Source organism: Sturnus vulgaris, chromosome 1, assembly GCF_052056855.1.
Source record: "Sturnus vulgaris isolate bStuVul1 chromosome 1, bStuVul1.hap1, whole genome shotgun sequence".
Lineage (NCBI taxonomy): Eukaryota > Metazoa > Chordata > Aves > Passeriformes > Sturnidae > Sturnus > Sturnus vulgaris.
In genome coordinates this window covers 124,972,160-124,994,545 of record NC_142243.1, presented here as the reverse complement: position 1 = coordinate 124,994,545, position 22,386 = coordinate 124,972,160, and positions in this window count along the sequence as shown.

The window sequence follows — 22,386 nt, the reverse complement described above, 5'->3', positions numbered from 1 at the left end:
CACCACCCAGTGAAGCAGCTTGCATTATGCTTTAGAAAAGGGGACGTGACAAGCCTGGACTGCCACTTCCAGCAATCAGGACCTCTCTGATTCAACTGTGAGTGGCAGCTACATGACAAATTTAAGTTCAACATAATACACCTTGTCACAGCTACACCACAACTCCCTCAGTTATATGTGTATTCATGGCTGATGCTTCAGTATCATGAACTTAATAGCTGTGTGCTGTTTAAGAAATTAAACATGAGTGAGACCTGCTCTAAATCCAAGTGATTTTACAATTGGAATGTAGAGGTCTCCAAGCAATAATCCTCTTAATTGTTGTGCAATCACCTTTTGGGACATAAACATATATTCTGTTGCCATTACTCTTAATCATCAAGCTGTAATAAGAGCCACTTCACTTGGGTCTTCTCCATCTTTGATGGACAATTGCAAATTAGTGCCAGCAAGAGGCCATCCTGGATGTCACAGTCAGCCTGGGCTGGAAAATAGCTTGGCTGTTTTTGGGTAGTAAGGAGCCTGAACAAATACATCCTGCTGAGCCTGAGCTGTCTGCCTTCTGGGCTAGGCCAAGAGTCCCCAAGCTGAAGGAGATGACAGCATGGAGACCCCCACACAGAGGCTCAAATGGGTCCTGGCCCAAATGACACAATTGCACCATCACAAGAGCTGGGCTGGCTCTGTGCACCACCAAGGCATCACTGCAGGAGTCCTGATTCCACTTTGTGCTGCTCCTCTCCCACAGCCCTGTTACACAAATAGCCAAGCACTGACTGCACTACGATGCCACTTTGTCCCATTTTCAAAACTGCTGCGTGGATGAGCCCACACTCCCTCATCACTCATTCTGTTAGATGAGCTACAGGTTTGGGCCTTCTGTTCCATGATCTTACCATTACTTATGTTTGACCTGGATCAGCACAGACATATGCCTTTCCTGTCTTCTGTGATTCAATCTCAAATGCTCTTCACTGATAGACTTAGTCCTGATTTCCATTTTCATGTAGTGTGATAGAAGACACCAATGATGCTGCTTCTGCCATGTCCAGCCTTGTACTCATAGCACTCTTTTGTATCACTGTGTTTTTCCCCATGGTTGACATTTCACCCATATTAAGTCAGTCTTCCTTACTCTGAAGCATAAACTTATTACATGTCCTTACTGTTTAGTAAAGCCATGAGCCAGATCAGAATCCCCCTTTCCTCATGGATATTAGCACAGAGCAGCATGTACAGGGTTCATGAAAGCCAGCTTTCTGCCTTCTTTCTAGCAGCTGCTTCTTCATCTGGTGTATTTCTGGACGGACAGCATCCAGTTCCAGGGCAAATACTGCTCCGCAAGGAATGTTCTTGGAATTCTCTGGCTGAGCTCGGTCTGTGAGCCCAAATCCACTGAGCACAGATAAATTGGTCCATTGTTAATTTGTGCTGGAAAGCCCTGCTGAGTATAGGAATATGCCAGGAACACAAATCTCTGAGATCCTCTTTTCAATTGAAATGGCTTCTTCTCACTCACTTAATTTACCTTTCAGTTTTGTCCTGGCCAGCTAAGACTGATGACTGCTCCACATGCCATATCAAAGATTTGCTCCATCTAGGCATAAATCACGCTTGGAAGGGGCATTGAACTCAGGCCTGCAATTGGACCTGGTCCTGCAGATTGCCTGCTGCAAGATGCCCTGTGGAGTCCTGTGTCAGCCACTCATTTGGTACTGCTTTTATGGGAAAATAAGCCAAACGAGCTTATTGAGACCTTACCCCTCACTTATAGAAGAGTTCTGCATTATCTGCAGCTGGGACAATCTGACCTTAGGCTGCATGGCAAATAGAAAAAAACCCACAAACTCTTTCAATGGTCGGACTAAATCAAGTCTGCTCTGATTTGTGTCAGGGTCACCACTCATATTTGTTTTTTTTATTGTACATTTAAGGCCAGAGTTTAGATCCTATAACTTGTGCAGCCTAAAGGGAAGACTCAAGAATTTGACTTCCTTTTTGAAATACCTTCATTTCTTCGCTTTTGAGGAATGATCAGTTACGGTGAGCAATTGATCAGATTAAAGTGTACAAAATCACTCATAATCTGTATATGTCAAATTCCAAGGAAATTAGGCTATTACTAGTGAAGAAAGACAGCACAGAGGAAAAACATGTTTTCACTGTGACCTGGCAGTTCACTGACTCAGAGACAGGCTATCTGTACCAGATCTGTGAAGCAATCTAGAATATTTCAACCAGCTGGGTTGGATAATGCTGACACACATGAGAGAGAGCCAATAGTTGTATCTCACAGAGGCTCAGTGTAACTAACAGGTGGTTTGTTGTTCCAGAGCCTTTGCATGATTCCACCCTAATTTAAGTCTAATATAAAACAGTGTAGTTGGCGTCTGTATTGACTGTCCATAGACCTCTGATTTCTGTGGGTAGGTGAGTACTGATTACACAGACAATCAGTTTGTACAGCTCTTTGAATGACTCTTCATCCCCATTGAAGTGTCTGGAAAACCACACTTGGATATGCTAAGGGGTGTGTCTTGTTCCTGTAGCCCAGGCACCATTTTCACCTGATACGGAGTTGGGCACCTAGTTCCTTCATCTCTCTTTTGCAGATGTCATTGAGAACCAGCAATTTCAGAAAGGACACCCCATTATTCAGTTTGCAAATACTGATGTATATCCCTTTGCCAATGGCTTATCAACCCTTTCTCATCTTGTTTCCCAGGATGATTTTACAGATATCCTCAAAAGATCCTGAGGAGATTTCTTGATAACAATAGGACAAGAAAGGTAGCTATTAGGTGGCTTTCTAAGCCCTCCTTTCTCCTTCTCTCAGGTAGTTTTCTTTACAGAGAGTTAAACTGCAGCAGGAGTGGTCTTATCCTTGGCACAGGTGTCACTAGCAATAATCAAAACCTAAACATCTTCAAATACATGCTGAATGCTTCTCCCTCTATGTGGCCTGGAGCACAGATAGCAGCTTCTCTGTGGTGAGAAAAAGCACCCCTGAGGACCCTCAGGCTCACAGTAACATTCACCCATGCAAGACAAGTTACTTTCTCTGTTGAATACTTGGGAATGTTCTTTGACATCCTTACTTGTTGTTTTCTCCCCCAGAAAAGTATGAAGTGTGTCTCCAGTAGTTTCCTGGTGTCTCCTGTAGTCTTCCAAAGTATGCTATGGTGGTATGACTAATGAGGTAGGAGTGGATGAGCAAAAATACTTTCACTTTTTCTGTCCCAGTAGCTGTATCTGTGCTAGTATCTCAAACTCTGCCAACCCTGAGACCTAGAGGTACATCCATACTCTTGAGCTTTCTTGCCCACCAAAGCATGGGACAGACTGATTCATTCTACCTATGGGTCTAATCTATGGCTTGTGCCATCTCCTGACACAGGCAGGGAAAATTTTGGGAGAATGTTACTTAGCATTAGCCAGAAATATGCCAGGAACCCCAGCAACAATTGAGCAACATAAACACATTTTGATGCCTGGGAACATTTCTTGGTACTATTGTTTTATTTTTTCCATTATATTGCTTAAAATTTTTTGAGAGCTTTTTAACTGCTTTCCAGTTGAATATTTCCTAGATCCAAGATGTAATTACTCAAGGGTACTAATTCCTGGCTGGTAAAATAAATCTTCCTAGAGAGCACTTTGCAGACAATCTGAGCGACAGCACAGAGATTTTTATTTGTTTTTCAGGGCATATCCAGCACTTAGTTATATGGCTGGAACATTCTGCTCATACTTTGAAGTCTATGGGACAGGAATTCCTGGTCTCACCTCTTGTTCATAGTTCATATTCTTCGGCTATTCATGGCATAGAAATTGTCTGGCTGTTGTGCAGACTTATGGAGAAGGTAGGGTGAATCATACTTGTAGTGTGAACACGTCTTTTATTCTAGGATATTCTTTCACTGGAGAAGTTCATAACAACTGGTTTGGTGTAGGGAACCTGAATCTGATGTTATGCCATCTGTATAATTTCTGCTGTAATCCATGAATTTACTAGTGAGTTTATCTCTTTCATGTTCCTTGAGAATCAAAAGCAGCCTAAGTTGTTTCAAGTGGGCATGTTGAAGCCTTGCTAGTGTAAGTGCTACAGGGTAGTATAAACCTGTATAAACCATCTCATTCTTTGACAGTGGCAGAAGATCCTTAATGCTCAGATGAATCCAGGAATGGATGGTAACAAATGTTTTGTCTGGTGTCTCTTCATCAAAGTTAGTAGAATAGCTACAAGCTAGGGTGTTTCTACCTCCTCCACTCTCATTATTGCTTAGAATCCAGTGCCAGAATAATTAGTTCATTGCCGAAGAACTTTACAATGCATTTCTTAGCAGATCTCATATCTCACACAAGGCAACAACTCACAGGTCTGAGTCCAAGAACAAGAGGGTATTCCAGCTGAGACTGGAAAAGGAAAAAACGTTACATTAGTTGAAGCCAGTTCATGTAGTCCATGTCCCCCACTAGAATACCACCCTCTAGTCCAGATGACTCTGGATTCATCTCATACACTCCCAATCGAGCATACAGGACAGACAACATTCACAGTGTACATAAGAGTGATAAAATTCAGTTCTTATCTCCATGTCAAAGGTCCCCAGGCTGTGGATCACAAATGTAAATGAGAGCAGCTGAATGCTTTTCCATTTTTGCTTGTGTTTTTACCATGGGGTTTGAAGTGTCACATTCTGTAATATAACTTCCCTTTTCTAGTCACAAACAAATGACATCTGGCCACTTTCAATAATAAACTTAAAGAGAGGGGACATTTCCTTTCAGCTTGTTGGGCCCCTTCTTAACCTTCAAATTCCAACGAGAGCTGAGGAGAAGGAAAACTTTTAAAAAATAATCCCCTAATGATTAAGCTTACCCATGGAGAAAAACTTTGCTTCGAGCCTCTGAGTACTGATTGCCTCACACAATCTCAAACATCCTGACACAGTTAATGCTTGAGGAGCTGTTTGCTGCTCCCACTCTTGTTCTTACATCATACAGGAAACGCTGGCAGGAAATGAAAGTTTAGGCAGCCTTCTCCTCCCTCAACACCTTGAGCTTACAAGTCTAAGACAGAAAGCACACAAGGAAGAATAAAGGTGGGGTTAGAGCACTGGAGAGGCAGGCCAGACACAGATAAATCACATACCTTGATTTTCCTGTCTGGCACAACATTCAGTTTTCTTTCTGGAGGTGCTTCTGTCAAATAATCTGGGTTTCACTGAGCAGGAAGTTTTCACTGTCTATCCCACATGGGGGCTTGTCATTCAGGGTTGTGTAGGCTGAGTCTGCTTTGTGCCTGTGTCACCTCAGTGGGCATTTTTAAAGGAATGTAAATAAATTAAATAACTCTCTTTTTAATTAAAAGAATGGGATCCCAGCTCTTGACATATCCCCAGTCTGAATATTTTTGTCACCACAAGGATGTGGTAGAGTCCTTTGTTTGTGTGGGAAAAGTGTGCTTTCAACCAGACTCAGCCAGCTTTTTTAAACTGAGAGCAGAGAATGGCTGAGGTTATCAAGATGAATAAAAATTGGGGAAGTCATTGTGAGCAGAGGAAATGAAAAGCTCTTTTCTTCTTCTATTCTTAGTCAACAGAAATACCAGACACATAATTTTAAAGGTTCAGGACAAACCACTACCAATGGTGCAACATGTAGTACAGCCAGAAGAGACAATTTAGGGACTGTGAATGGAGCTGCAAGGCCTCCTCCTGATGATCTGCAAGAGCTTCTTTCAGGGCTGATTCAGGATAAAGGAAGATTCCCTATGGTTTTCCTATGGCTCGGATAGTGGCACCATCCCTGCCACCACAGTTAGTTAAAGGTTTTCTAGATAAATGTTTTTTCTCTTTCTGATGAAGACATAGTATGTAGAAAACATTTTCTGTTGAAAATATTGAAATGCTAAATGGAAATGCACCATTTCTACTCCTGGTTCTGTCTGCCTGCCCAGCCAGCTGCCTGCTCAGCTCCCTTCTAGCTCCCTTGGCAGGTGCAAGACTTCTGTCTTGTAAAGTGCTTGTAAAAGCACCTTTTGGTTCCAAAACACTAGGAAGTGCCACAGCAAGAGTTGTCTGTTTTTGTTAAAGCAAATGTACAACTATTGCCAAAGCAAAGCTAATGGGGACTGCAGGAGCCAGGCAGAGATTCAAACTTCTGGACTGACATCATCACAATATGAAACAAGAAAATTTATTAAAAAAAAAGGTATGACATTTTCCCACGAACTCACAGAACAGTAGAAAGCCCTCCAGGTTTCTGTGGAATACAAGGCTTGCTTGTGAGTCTCCTACCAAAAGGCATTGGCAGGCCACCCCAGCCCAGGTGGGTTCACCAGTGCATGACTGCTTCTTCTCAGGATGCAACAGGCTGTGCCCTTGTGGAGTGCAGCGTCACCCAGATCTCTTTAAATGCAGCCCTTCCTTTGGAGGCAAGTTGCATTTCCCCAGACACTCCCTGGGAGCACCTTTCCCTGCAGGAAAATGCAAGTGAACCTCTTGTGGTGCATGAAGGAAATGCCCTGCATTGATGCTGTCATGTCCCACAGACGTGGCCAGCTTTCATCGTTTTGCTGCACATGGGCTGTACAAAGGGCTGTACAAGTCTCCAAGGCTCTCCTGATTTGTGGTGTAGAACTCTCTAAAGCAGTTGGGAAGTGACAGTGTTGATGTGCAGTCTGCAAGATTTTGGAATATTACCTGGTAATAAATGACAGGAAAAATCATGACCAGGGAGGTGTGGCTCCCCAGCTGCCCTTGTTTACAAGGTTTGTGTCCTGGAATGTCACTGGCACCCTGTCAAAGAGCAGCCTCTGTACCAGCCTTGCTGCCAGGGCATACACACACATTTTGGAAATGAGAAAATAACTGCAATATCCATGTCCATCTACAGAAGAGTTCACCATGGGAGCAAGCAACAGGGCTGGTTTGCCTACTGGCATTGTGAGGCTCACAAAATCTCACTTCAAATCCCACAAACCTGAGATTTAAACTATTATCATAAGACTAGTCTCTTCCTCTGTGCCTTTGGAGGCTGTGATCCTCCACAGCTTGTGCTTCTCACATCTTCTCTTGCTGCAAGGCTTCTAGGAGAAAGAATATGGACTCTCCTAGGATGAGTCACAACATGTGGCCACACTGTTCTGTGGTGATGCAAAGGAAAACACAGCAGTGTTGGTTAGAGACAGTCAACTGTAACCCCCTGTCTCTGCCTGAGGACACAGAAACGCAGGCCATGTCAAGGCATATGGGTTGCTGACTTCAGAGCAGTTGTGTACTGTTCCCACCTCCCATTTAGAGGGGATGCTCTGGGAGTCAGCTTAGCTTTCTAGTCCATGAGAAGTTCACCCACAGTTTACATTTTCCAATATTTTCTTGATGACTAACAGTGTTAGTGAACTCTGAGAGCAATCTTTCTGCTGCTGGGTCTGTTTTGCAGGTCCCAGCCTCATCTCTGGCTCTCCCTGCCAGCAGCCTGTTGTCCAAACACTTCCTTTGTCCCTGAAACCCTGTGGTCCAGTACTTTACAGGCTGTCCTACATCTTCCTGACCTGCTACAAAATCTCTTTCCAAAAGCTATCATTCATCAGTTTGTTCCTGATGAGAGTCGTTGATCAAAGCAAAAATGTGGCTCCTTGTACTTGCCACTATCAGAGAATCCCACAAAGCATATCTAATGTGAGCACCCATGTTCCCAGCAGGCAGGCAAATTGTAACCATGAGTAGATGCACACTGCCCCCAGAAAAGGGCTTGGCTGGGGCCCTATGGGGTGAAAACACTGACTGTGCATGGAGAGAGAAGGAACACAAAGCTCACCATGGCATTTCTGGACCCTCTGCAAAGAGCGGAGCATATGTGGGCACACATAAAGAGCTCCCTCCCATCCACTTACAGCAGGAATGTGGCCTGGCTTGGAAAATCACAGTGCAAGTACATTGCCTGACTGACACAGAAAAGTTTCTGTGTTTATGGAAAAATGACCAAAAACAAGGCCTGAGTGGATTCTTTCATAACCAAGATCATTTTCTCTCCCACAAGTAGGAAAGCAGAGGGGCATTGCAAGAGAGGGAGATTTTGTTAAGCGGATTAACATATTAACTAAAAATAAAGATTGGACATATTTGGAATTCTAAGATAATCTTGCTTTTCTGGTGACAATAGAAAAAACTCAAGCCTCTCTCCTCTGCTTTCTGTAGTGCTCCAATTCATTTTTTGCCTGTTAATTCATGAGTTTATCTATACTGTACATAAAAAAGATATGTCTATGCCTAGAGCACATGCTGACATTTGGGTACAGATGATCTAGTGATTGACATATTTTGATTCATCAACCCAATGCTGAATACATTACCAGAAGATTTGTTTTGAAATAAAAAGTTGTTCTTTTTTGATTTAATTACTTCAAATGTTTTCCGTATATAGCATCTCCCTTTCATTTTGTCCATCCAAACTCACGAACCTGATCAGGGGAGTGGATTTTTTAAAACCCCTTCTAGCCTCCACTTAGCCTGAAGTGCCAAACCTCCCTGCCTTTCCAACAGCAGTCCTGGAGCTATGCTTGAGTCCATAGCAGTATGAGCAGGGGAGACATCCCTTGGGGATAATGGTGTCCCTCCTGAGGCTGTGCTATTTTGGCTTGGCCAGTTCCAGCCCTGGAGGAGATTCATTTCAGTTGTCTCGGGTGCCTACTGATGCTGTGTCCTCCATGGTGTTCATCATACGATGCACAGGCACACTCAGGCTTTTGCCTTTTACACAATCATAGCTCCTCCTTGGCTTTTTTTGCTGCAAATACATGTTTGATTAAGCAAGTGGATACATGGACCTCCAGCTTCTCCTTAGTGTGTTCCCCTCCCCTCACATCAAGGCAGAAGAGTCTCACTGGGGGCTAGAGGATCACCCCAGCATAGTGGCCTGGGGGTTTATCTATGGCATCCTTTCAGGAGAGTGCCCAGAAAGCCAACAGCTCCACAGGGTGGAGGGGACCCGGTGCCTCCATTGCCTGTGCTATCAGCAACTTGTGTAAATGAAGGTGACTGGTTTATCTTCCAATCTGTCAGCCCTGAGTGGAGCCTTTTGGTGCACACACCCACTTCAGACTTGGTGACCAATTTTACCACTGCAGTTCAAAGTTGTGGGGATTTCAGTCCCTTCTCCCCCAGTCCAGTAGAAAGCACAAGATGCCCCTTGGGGGATTATTTTGGCTACCCACCAGTGGCACAGCCTGGGTGCAGTGTGTCTGCTAGCCAGCAAGCAACCACTCACCTTCCTGTTGGGGCAGGTCTATCCTAGGACTCCAATCTGCTCTACTCTCCTACAGCTTAAAATATTTTCTTCTTTCCATCTGCAATGACAGCTGAAATCTCTCAAGAATTAATGAAAAATAAATGCCATAGCAATCTTCCCTAGGCACCTTCCAATGGGTTTATATGCATATGTGTGTGTGTTTATGTATACACACACACACAGACTGCACCATTTCAGCAGGGGACTTTCTATTTTACATTCTTCTCGGGCTAACACTTGCACTTTAATACCAGATATCACTGTGAGACATAATGAGGGTCATTAAATGTATTTATTAGCTTATTAAAGTGAACTGCCTTCACTGTTGCAGCTGGCCTGTGTTTTATAGAAACCCCAGCAAATCCCCAAAGTCACACAACAGGAGCCCAACACACTTTAGCTGATGACAGAGTAAATATCAAATTTACTAGGGCGAGCAAGTGGCAAACACAGTTCTGGTATGTTATTTGAAAACCTGCCATGAGGCATAATACGTAATTCTCAGCTCATAAGGGTAGAGTTGATTTGGAAGGAAATATGAGAAGAATTTGATAGGATTTAGTAATATTTTCAGGGATACAGTTTAATTATAAGCAGTCAGGAAGCTCTTAGATACTAACTCAAATAACCATTAAAGGCAGAGGAAAAACTTCATCTGCCTATACGAGCTGATCTAAAGTGGATTTTAGTCATAACACATGAGATAGATACACCTGAAGTGCCCATATCTTTAACAAAGTCCATGTGGAAAATAAGTTTCTATTTTGAGTTAAGTTCAGGAACGAACAAAAAGACCCAGTGGATGCTGATTGTATAACAAGGTGTACCATGGAGTGCCCAGGTAAATGCATTTGTGTTTTTTCACTAGGCAATCTTTGTTTCTCACAGGCTGTAGTCTGTGAAGCAGCTTTTTCTCCTGATTTTTAAGACATGAATGTTTCTTCTTTCATACTGGAGTTCCTCAACCCTCGTTTCAAACACTCGAGGGACTGCAATGGCAGGGTGTTCTCAGTGACCCAAGCACAGATGGAGGCAAGTATGATGCCAGTGCAGGATGGGGTTCTGCTGCTCAGCACCTTCTCCCAGGAACTTGTTTGGGGGAGAACACTGTTGAGGAGCCCAGCTACAGTGAAGCCCCTCACCGTGGGGATGGGCAGAAAGCTCTGCCCCAGTGAAGCCCCAGCAGCACTGGGTTTAGTCTCCCAGCCCCACAGATTCAGCAAAGGTTGGGATCCTGAAGTTGTACTGGGACAGTGCTGCCCTTTAGCCTCCACTTTCAGGCAGTCCTGCATATGTGAAGGTGATGGGAAAGGCTGCAGCTCTCCCAGACATTTCTTGACCTGCTCCTCCAGAGCAAAGAAAGCAAATCAGAGAGAGAGATAGAGAGATAGATAGATAGATAGATAGATAGATAGATAGATAGATAGATAGATAGATAGATAGATGGATGCAGTATCAGTAGATGCAGAATCAGACACGCTTTTGGCTGGACATGGCTCCAGAGAAATCAGAAAGGAATTAATCACAAGGAAGGAGACTTAGTTTTTAAAAGCTACTCTCATCCAAGCAGCCCTCTCAAATCTGGTTGGGAATAGTCTCCCAGGACACTGGATGAGCAATGAAGCCAGGTGAAGACAGAAGAGCTGCTCAGCCGCTCTGAGATAGCTGTGACTAAGAATGATGACCGCGGTCTGCCTCAACAAAAAAAATAATCTTGTTTTCCTTTTCACTCCCATTACAAGGAACTCACAAATGGGTTTGCATCATTTTCCATAAAGCAGAAGGAAAACCCCTGCTGAGGTATTTTTACTCTCACTCTATCTCACTGTCCTGCTCTAACACCCACAGTTCTCCTGAAGATACAGTCACTGCTTATTCAAAGTTCAAGTGTAGGGGGACCCTGAGCTGTTCTGCCAAAAGCTTTCCCCTTCCCCCTCCACCCCCGCCTGAATCACTGGCAGCAAACATAATGGCAAAGGGTGTCACATTCTTCTTACCGTAATTCTGTAAAGCAGACTGGGATATTTTCCGAGATTTCTTGTACAGCTGGATGCAAGCAACTCTGTGTGTGTGTGCATGTGTGCACACCCAAGTGCCAGTAAATTATCCTAAACTCACATGTTTGGAAAATTGCTGGCTGATTTGGCTGTTTTCTCATAACTAAGTGTGTGTATTCAAATTATAATTGAAGATTTACGTCTTCAGGCTTTATTCTTCCAAGCTCTTTGTTAAATTTCATATATGAATAACACGAAAGCATATCCCAGATAGCCGAAAGGCATGAATTGTAAGTGCCCACACCTCTATACACACATTTTTATAATGGCTTAGGCTGACATGAGCCAGGAAATTCAGAGTTTGGTCTCACATGGTCTTAATTCATACCTTTGAACACACAAAATCTTCTCCCTACAGGGTTATATTTTAAAAATAGCCAGTGGGACTTAACCCCAAATTTCTGTACAACTCTGATTACATTGGCTCTTTCTTTTTCAGCTTTATCTTTTATAGAGTTTCTTGCTCATTTTTCAGGAAGATAACAGTTAGAAAGAGGGATTGGGAAAATATTAATTAGTTTTCTATAAGACTAGTGTTATTTTTGAAGTGCTGGGGAATTTTTTTTCATTTTAATATATCTTAAGCCTGTGTATATTTGATATGCTCTTATCAACACAGCAAAAGATACTGTAATTAAGTGATCCAAGGTCTCAACAGCTAAGAAATGCCAGAATAAATTGCTTGCACAAGTCTGTTCACTTTTCTTACACTTATGTCCAAGGAGATGGCTTCCACTTAGGGTCAACACACATTCACTCTGGCACTTGCCCTTATCAAATCCCTCTGCCCTCTGTGTCTTCCTGGGTTGCTGTCACCTTGGCCAGTCAAGGCCAGTCATCCAAAGTACTCATCACATCCCAGCCTCTCATCCCTCTTACCCTATTTTCCCATGTGTCTCCTAAGCTCCTGGCCCACAAAAGCCAGGGTAATCTCCCAGCTCTCCTCTCAAAGAGTGGCTCTCACTGAAAACTGGCACATCACAGAGGAGAGAAATTGGCTGTAGATCAGGTGATTACTTTTCACATACAGAAATACACCATTTATCAACAAGTCTCCCACACACTTCACCTGCTGCCTGCCCAGGTCAGTAGAGGATACAACTAATTCCAGTTTGCTGATGAAGGCAAAGGAAGGATGTAGAGGATGTAGGGGCTAAGGACAGGAGATGAGAGTTGAAAGCCAACCCACATTAGCTTGAGCTGAGCAGCTTGGACACAGGATAACCTATGACCACACAAACCTGACTGTTTATCTGCTGCTGCAGTCAGAAATTTGTCAGGGACTTGTGCACATCTGGTTGCCTGAGCTGCTCTATGTTTGGAAATTGGAAGATCTCAAGTCACACAGAGGAAAAGGCTTACAGGTCTGGAGGGCCTGACTTCGGCAAAGAGCAAGAAATCAAAACTGCAAACCCTTCTATCCATCTACCTTTTTCCTTGGGCATAAAGATGTCCCATCCCAGCTTGCTTTGAATGTTAATTTGGCCCTTAGGCCAAAAACAAGAAGAAGAAAACTGAGTCCCTGACAAAGAGTAGGTCTTTCTTCTAGGAAACCTGAAATGTTCTGACTGAAGAAGGAAGCATTAGCCAAAGCTATGCCACCCTTGTCTGCAAAAGGACCTTTCCCACCATGTAGCTCCTCAGAGCCTCCCTTAGCTGAAGCTGAGCCAGAAGTGAATGAGGCAGCATGGACTGGACCATGGTCCCACAGCTGAATGTTCTGAGACTTGCCTGGAAAGCAGCTGAATTCTGGTTGCTTATTCAATATTTTCATTTTTAATTCAGTGGCAAGACAGTTTAAAAAATGCATTTCCAAGACTCCTCAAAAACAGGCTATAGTGTCATACCGCTTCCTATGTTGCCTGGGTGGTTCCTGCATTGCTAAATTTGTCCAGACATGTGATTCTGAGAAGAGCCTGGGGAAAGGCAGTATCCCAAATGGAGCACCAGCTGACAGCGATGTGAAACAGGGAGCAAAAGGACTGTCACCTGCAGCTTGAGACCTCCAGAGAAAGGATAGTTTCTGAATTCCTTTCTAAGTAAACAGGATTGTCTCAGAGAGACAGCTAACTCCATCTTCTGTTTCCCATGCAACACCTGCAGCTCCACATATTTGGCTAAAGTTTGGGTCAAAAAGAGGGTAACATTAATATAATCAGACTAATGTAATGGATTTAACTCAGTGAATGATTTCTAAATAGCCCAAGGTCTTTTGGGCTGCGGACTGTTGGGATTTGGGACCTAAAACTCTTCACTCTTTTCCAAAAATGCCAGTGGGCATTTAGGATACAGAGTATACCTTCAATGACAGCTTAATCGACACTATGATCCCAGTGATCTAGAAAGGCTTTCACCCGCATGGAGATATTGCCCTCAAAAGTTGTGGCTTAGAGCTTCAGTTCTGGTTCTATCCCTCTACCCCATTTCCCACTGGGAAGAACAGGACAGTGCTGGAGACCACAGTCCTGGCATTGCCCACTATACAGCTGATAAGAACATGAAGGATTCTCACCCTGAAAAAAAATCTCTGAATCATATCCTGAGTATTCCCTAAACTCTATATCATCTTACCTACTTTTTCCAGTTTCCTCAGATGCATTTTTATTCCCAGCTTTATTCACAGCATCTTCCAGAGTTCTGCTGGTTTACCCGCATTGAGCAGTTCCTTAGTCTACATCTCTCAATACAGATCTTGTCTGTGGCTGAAAGGATGTCCCTCCACCCCCTCCCAGCCCTACATATTCTCATAAATCTTTGAAAAACCCTGTTGATAAAGAGCAGCTTGTTGGTTCTCACTGCCTTGGCAGGTAAACCAGCCTGGAGGAACAAGGAGTTCTCTACCCTCATGCCAGTGGAGGTACAGCCTCCCTTCCAGTGTTGCCAGCAGTCTCCAAGAGTACAGAATAACAAAAAAAGTACCCCCAAAGAGCCAAGGAAATGTGACACTGTCTAAATTCAGGTAAAAGGTTTTTTTACACTGGTTGCTTTGTGTGGTTGGGAATACTGATGGGGTAAGGAAGGAGTGGAAGCTGTTTTCTTGCCTTTCAGCATAGGCAGCATCAATTGACTGGGTTTAATATAGTGTCACTTATGAGAGATGTATGGAAAACTGCTGTGAGCAGTAGCAAACTGCTTGCCACTGGGTGTATTTTACACAGAATAAGCCATGGGTCTGGATGCAGACTGGGGGTGATGAAAGAGAAGAGGCAAAGATGAGAGCTGTGGCACGTGTGTGTCCATACCCAAAACCTCTCACTACAAAGGCCCAAACTAGAAGCTGTACCATTTCAAACAGAGGAAACTCTAGAAAATACAGCCATAAGCATCTGCTCTGTGAGAAAAGAATAGATTTTAAACCTGAAATATCTTTTTCATTCTTTACTTTTAGTCCACTCAAGTTTCAGTTGTTTCAAAGGACTTTCTTAAAAGAAGGAAAAAAAAAAAGTAAAAAAAAGCCTGACCAGCAATTTGAGCTTATGCTTTGTGTAACAGTCTCTAGCTTGAACTCGTGAAAGTATTTTCCTTTATCTTTGATTTGAGACACAGGCTGTTCAGTTCACTAACACGTGTCAGAGCCTACAAGTTAACTCATGGTTTGCTCCTGCAATCCAGAGTTAGCTGAAGGATCCATCTCACTGATCTATTTTTATTATCCTGGGTTTTTCTTGTTTATTTCTCCATATAAGATCTTTTTTTCAAACTCATTGATGGACTTTTTAGGTATTAGCTACTGAGATGCTGAATGCACAGGTGCTCTGAAAAATGTGAAGTATTGGGTTACAGAATAACTGATGTGATCTTTTGACTTTTGCATCTGATTATTAAAAAAAAAAAAAGAGAGAGAGAGAGAAGAAGAAGAAAAAGCATCAAATTACTATATTTCATTAGAGCTTTTCATCCAGCAAAGAGGCCAGATGAACTTCTTAATTCTACATTTCATTTTGGGACCTTATGTGTAATATCAAGCAGAGTAAGTGAATTGCATCAATCCCTGATGCAGCACATGTAGACCCTTGTCGCTGAAGTTTCCCAGTCAATCTATCCTCTTCCCCCCACTCCCGACATAAATAAAGTCAGGAGTGGAAGATTCCCTTCAAGGAAATTTATCTCTTTGACAGTCAAACAGGTGGTGAAGTTAATGCAAACCCTCAAGAGAACTTGGTTGGTAAGAAGGGCTCTGCAATAACTAACCACAATGATTTACAAGGGACTAAATTGCCAGATTAGGCCTTGATAATTTTTCAACTCTTGACTTCATTATTACCTTGTGGATCTGGATCTTACATCACCTCTAGGAATGCCTGGGATCAAATTAAAGTGGAAACACCTGGTTGAAAGTCAGTTCAAAATACAGATTTAAGAACTAGGGGGGTATTTGTTTGCTGGATCTGCTTTTCATGCATTGTAGACAGCTACAAAATTCTGTTTCTCTGTGTTAAAGCTTTGTTTTCAAATACCAGTTTGCTTTGTGTGTATGCTTGCTAATAATCACTGCTCTTTGCAAGCACACTCACTGCTTAGAGATCTGCAGATCTGTCATGTGAAGCAGATTTAGAAGTTAAATGGAGTGTTCAAGTGAGTCAAACTACAAATTCAAAGACAGATCAGTTTGAAAATCTGTGGTTTGACCTAACACAGCATGACTGTCTAAGGAAGAAGGCAGACGTACTCATGCAGCAAGGATTTGCACAAAAGAAAAAAAAAAAGATGCAGTAGTTAAGATAAAATGCAAATAATTTTTTTAAAGTAATGTGTGAGAACAAATAACATTTTTTGCCAGGAATCTGTAGCTGGTTCCACAAACCAGTGGAACACTCAAGAGAACAGTAGACATTGATTTAATGTCACAGTACTGATACCACAGAGCTCTGTTTGAGAAGAGTCTCCTATAGGCCTTTGTGCTTTTCTTCCCTCTGCATCTTAGTGTCCTTCACCAGCTCTCCTGTCCAGCTGGGGAGCTGCAGCCAGCACTCATGGCTGGGTTTCCATGAGCCAGGGACTCCAGCACTGGCACAGGAGAGGCAAAGCTCTATGACACTACAGCAGTAGGAACCCTGCACAGGACACCAGGTGAAAAGTCAACAATTTATCTAGTCCAGACAGCTGCCCGGCTGCTTAATGAGAAGATGGCTATTTATAGAGTAGAAGAGAAATCCATTCAGTTAGTTCTGCTGCTGGCACACAAGCAATGGCTGCTTCATCAGAGAAAGTGTCCAGCTCCAGTGAGTCCAAATGATTTTATAGGAACCCTGCCTGGATGGCTTCAAATGCCAGTTCTGACCTAACAACCTTGATGGGTGAAAGCAGTTCAACTACACTTCCTATGTGCAAAGACTTAATTTGACCTGGAACCATTCCTCAAGGGTAGCACCTCACATGGCTGATAGCACAACTGGGCACGACATGCCATTCAGAGACCAGGGTACTGGTGGAGCTGGGAAGGACTTGTTGCTGAGTTCCAGCAACCAATGCATTGCTTGGTCCTCTTTAACAGGTGAGATTCTCCCATGTGTGGTGCCTTTCTGTTTGATAAAGATGTATGTGCAACAGGCTCCTGCCTGGGAAGGAGTCAAATGTGCTTGACAGAAAATTATTGCCCATGGGCACTGGGGCGTCCTGCAGAAATGTGCTCTTTGCCTATGTCCTCGTGTTTGACTTTTCCAGGACTAAAGATGCTTTCATAGGGCTCTAGGTGGGCTGGACAGTGCAGCACAGAGGTTTGAGGGGCAAACTTCTCTAGCTTAGAAAACTGGGCCCAAAAAATCACCTCCATGCATGGACCAGACTGCAAGAGGTAACTCCCTCTCCTGCTTTGTTGAGGGCACTTGAAACTTCTCAGTGTAGGCTGGGAGAGAAGCAAAAGCACAAAGATGATGGTAAATAACTTCCCCTCTCCCCTTGTGAAAATTACATGACAGATGGGGAGCTCTCACACTGCCCATGCAATTGGGTTCCTGCTCCCCTGGGACCAGACCTGGCAGCCCTAGCAGGAAGAGGAGGCCAGGATGCAGCACCTCGGCAGGTGAGAAAGCTCAGAATCCTGACCATGACACTGGAATTGTCTTCAGGGAGAGAGACTCGAGGAAAAGCTCCAGACAGTGACAGAGCAGGAAGTTACAAGCAGCTGTAGGAGCTGTGGTTAATGAATTTCCCAGTGGGGCTTTAGCTTTTGCTCTGCCTTGCTCCCTCTGGCCCAGAGTGCTGTATTAGTTTCTCCGCTTCCCAGCCATCCTAGTCCCACAAGCTGTTTCATGTAAGAATTTTCAGGGCAGCATATTGTGTTATGAGTCCCCAGTGAGAGCATAATTTTAGGTCCGTTTCCAAATATTTAGTAACAAAGGCCTGACTTCCCAAGGTGAATCCCAGGAACACTGACAGGATCTCTACATCTGATCATTCAAGCATCAGGGGAAAGAAAAAAAAAAGGCTTTTTTTTAAGAAAACAAGAAACTTGGGTCCCACAAGCTCAAGGGTTCTGGAATTTCATGTGCAATTTTGTCCCTTTAGTAAAAAAGGGTTACCTTGGCTGACCTGACTGTTCTCATTAGATGCTCTAGGTCTTCAGAGGAGAACTTCCACAGGGGAATGTAAATATTTATAATACCAAAAAGACACAGAAAGGTAAAAGCTGCTTGTTGGAGACTCTGGTAACACCTCCAAGTCTATTGTAGCCACTAATTCCAGCTGAAAGTTAGCATCTTTTCCAGGTATGAAGAACTTGGGGACAAATTCTCTTCTGGTCCCTGTCCCCATCTCAGTCCCAGCCCCAACCTGGCCTGGACAGTGGCTTGGTAAAAGTTACTACTGTTCCCTTCAAGCAAAGGAGAAATTAATTATTTCCTTGAGAAAACACCATCGACCAACAGCTGTGGCTCAGAAGTGCTCTGCCTATAAATAAGGATTTCATATTAAAATATAGTTTAAATTATTTTTTTAAAACTTACTCCCAAAGTTTATAAACTCTTCATAGGCCTGTTGTCACTTAGTCTGTTAGCCCATCTAGTAAGAACAATTACACATCTTCTAATTGCTTCATTTGTTCTAGTTTTCTACACAAAATAAAGATGTAAAAGAATGACTGCTTGAACAGCCTGGATTTTCAGAATCACTCTAGTATTCCTCCAAAATTCCCAGGTTAGTCCTGAGACTAACAGAGTGCCTTATTTTGCACATGCTAACAGATGATGTATTACATGAGTCACATGTTAGTTTTAAATGTCAAAAACTTTAACAAAAGTGAAGAAGTGATCACTTCTGTAATTCAAAAATAAAAAAAAGACAATTGTTTAAATGATCTTTGTTTAGAGTCACTGAAGCAGAGAAAAGCTGGCATTTTTTATCAGGTTGTTTGGATTGTGGATACAAGAGATGAGGAAATCCACATGTCAATACTTCTGCTGGACTGTTCTAGTTTATGATGTCTCCAATGGAAGCCTTGGTCCCATCTGCCTCATACTTATTTCCCACCACGGTGAGGACTTGCTGGACAAGAAGCTGGCAACTCTCAGCGTTTCAAGCATTGCAGCTCACAGGCAAGCCCTGGGAAAGCAGAGGAGACACTGGGCCCTTGGAGTTTTATCTGCATGAGGGCTCTCACTGCTGCTACCACAGTGAATTAATAGGAGCCACGAGACAAGACCTGGTGGTGAGACCTCTGAAGGCACCAATAAAATGAAGAGTGCTGACACTGGCTAAATTTGGAGATATTTGGGAGACCTTAATTCCACCCTCTGCTCCAATCCTACTGTTGACATACAGCTCCTTACCTTACATGCCGAAGGTTTAACTAGGCAGAAGTTCTCTTTTAAAACAGTGCAGAGGTCAGTATTCCTGGCTCTCAGCATGGCAGGAAAACCTAACATCCTTAATCACTGTGGGATGCTTCTGTCTGCCCATTAACTACTGATCTATGGAGAGACCTAACTTGTATTGAGTAACATTTGTTCTAAACATGGATCCAAATGCACTTGCCTGTTAAGAAAATAGAACAAGTTTAAGCTAACTTTGCTTATCTGTATCTTAAGTGGTTACATCCGAATGAAAGTTGGTAATTATCTTCTAAGGGCTTGTTTAGATGTGAGGGTTGATGGAAATGAGAGTATGACAGGCATTCCAAAGGCACTGGCTAGCTCCAAGTCCCAGAATGCAGAACTTCTTACTCCAGAGTATCCTTCTTAAGTTGGGCTGAAACAGTTTGTGCTTATTGCAAGATATAAAGGTAAGCACCCCCCCCCCCACACACACACTGAAGTGCAGCTACTTCAGAATAACTCTTGTGCAGAATAACTCTTGTGCAGGGCTGTGTGCAGAAGAGCCCTGGTGGATGAGCTCAGGACTGTGGCTGCCGGCAGCTGCGATGCAAAGGGGGGGCTGGATGTCAGCACAGCAGACACTGTGCATGCACACACCCTGCAACAGGAGCTGCTAGAGCAGGTACAAAGGGGAGATCCCCAGAGCCATCTTAGCACCCCATTCTTCCTCTCCCACTAAGAACCTGTCCCTGGATACAGCTACTAGCTTTCCAAATGCTTCAGCATTAGCTATTCCCCATATCTTACTGCCACAGCAGCATTTATTGATAATTGGATTTGGAGAGAAAAGCTCCAGTCATCCCAGTGCCATAGGCACCGGCCCAGGCACATAGTTTGCCAAAATGTTTTCAATCAGAATTGATAATATTTTAAAGGCAGTTTGGTCAGCCTGTACAGACAGGGATGTGTTTAAAAGTTTGATTTTTTTCCAAATACATTGTGGCTCCTTGGCTAAGTGCTACAATTTCCCTGCTTAGGAAGAGGAAAGCAAACATCCTGCCAATTTAACTTCGGCACAAACACACACAAACACTTGATCCTGACTTCTGAACATTCATCATTTAGCTCAAAAGCTTTTTTTTGGAACAAATGAATTGTTTATGTATTGTCAGCGCTAAGCAGATAGATAAGTCTGTAAGCTGGAATGTTATTTCTAAAGTTATTTTAAATATTTGGGTTGTCTACTTAAGCTATGTTTAAATAAAGTTACTATGAATTTCTTCATTTTACTGAAGCCATTATTAAGCCACACTTTCTGTCACTAGATACATCAGCATTTAATGGTCAGGGAAAAAACATGGCAGGCTAATTAGAATACCAGGAGGTTGGGGTTTCTGTAACTACATTTTTAACTTTGTTGGGTACTGTTCCAAGACTCCCCAGCCTTTTTTTGCAAGGTGTATGACTAAACACCTGGAATTTAGGCTTAAAAGCTTCAGAACAAAGTAAGACTTAAATAGGTGCCTCCATCAACTCTCCTGTTTCAGGGACTGTTAGAAGACATTTAACAGTCTCATCTCTGTGATGGTTTTATTTCCCGTTTGTGGGCTACGAAGTTGGCTGGAATGGAAAACTGAGCAGAACCCCAAAGCCTCTGTACTTGGAAAACCTGGGTTTTAATTGAAAGAAACAAACTCCTGAGGTTAAATACTTACCTAATTACCATTTGCATTATGATTATCTCCTTTTGTTGAACAGAGGACTTATCCACCCAGACACACAAGAAAAATTTGGAATAAAATTCAGAGGTTAGGTTAATTTTATATGCATCAAATTCTTGAGCAGGCACACACTTTCAGAACCATAGTGGCCCATAATTTCCTCCTTTATGTGTATTCACTACACAGCTCTGATCCCTCTGAATTTTCCCAAGTTGCTTCTGAAGACAAGACTCATGAGGGTTTGTCTATGCACAAAAGTTAGGATAGATTATGATGGTATTTGAACATAAAGAATAATGGTTGATGCTGAATTATTTATTCATTATGAAGCTAAAGGGTATTGCCCATGATTAGTTCACCTCACTTAGGTCTTCTGCACAAGTCCTTATGATGTAAGGTAAATATACATTTATTGTGTGTTACCAATTCTACATACACAGACAGGCCTAACAGGGGGGAAGAATAATTTATACTACAATGGGCATCCAGCTTAGATGCTCCAGGCTGCAACTACATTAATACATAAAATTTAAAAAAACCCCAAACCTACAAGCACATGATACAGGAAACCACTAACACCAAAAGAAAGGATACTGAAGCCTAAACTTGTCTATCTTGTTCCAATGACTGAGTGAGTGGGTACATCAAGTTTAGAGATCTGGCAACCCAAGATCCTTTTTAGAGACAAGGAAATAGAGGAGAAGCCCTCGAAGCCTCCTGTAGATGAACCAGTGATGTAAATTGACCTACACACTGGGGAGTGCTACAGAATCATCTTCAAGCACCCCGTTTACATGGCTATAAGCCATGTAAAACTATTAAAATAGGAGCACTATTAAAATAGGAACTTTCTGAGAAAACTGCCATCACCTGCATATCCCATCAGGTTGTTACAGCAAGACAAAAAATACCAAGAAGTCCACCCACATCAGCTCATCCGGGTTTAACAGTAAATTTTCATAGCATTGTCCTATAGAATGAAGGAAAAATGTTCCTACATTAAGCTACTAGTCTAAAGTATTAAATTAGAGCTTTTACCTGAGCAACTTAAACTAGGCTAGCTTTATGTGAATTAGCACAGTCTATCAGTCACAGCCCTGAAGAGACACAATTCTCATAGTTTCTGATTGTAGTGTTATAGGAAACTCTCACCATCACATGGTATTTGCAGCAGTTTAGGACAATATAAACAAGAGATAGCCCGGTTCCCACTCCATTCTGTCACAAATCTCTTCCTGCTTCACAGGAATCAGCTACGCAACTAGAAAGTCATCCAGACAATAGAAAACCTTCTTGGAGAGGTGAGATTGACTTCTTAACATCAATTTTTTTAAAGATGTGACTAGAAGCAACAGGAGTTTGGGGATTGTTGCAAAAATAGCTCATGTGTATCAGAAAAACTAACAAAAATTCTTTTGGAGGCTTGAATTGAATTTAGGCTCAGTCTCCCATTCTTCAAGACAAGCACTATACAGCCTCAAAGATCAACTGGTATTCCCTTTCTCTATGTGTATCAGTGACTTTTGAATCGAGGATGAAAAGTTAAGAGAATGAGTTTTAGAA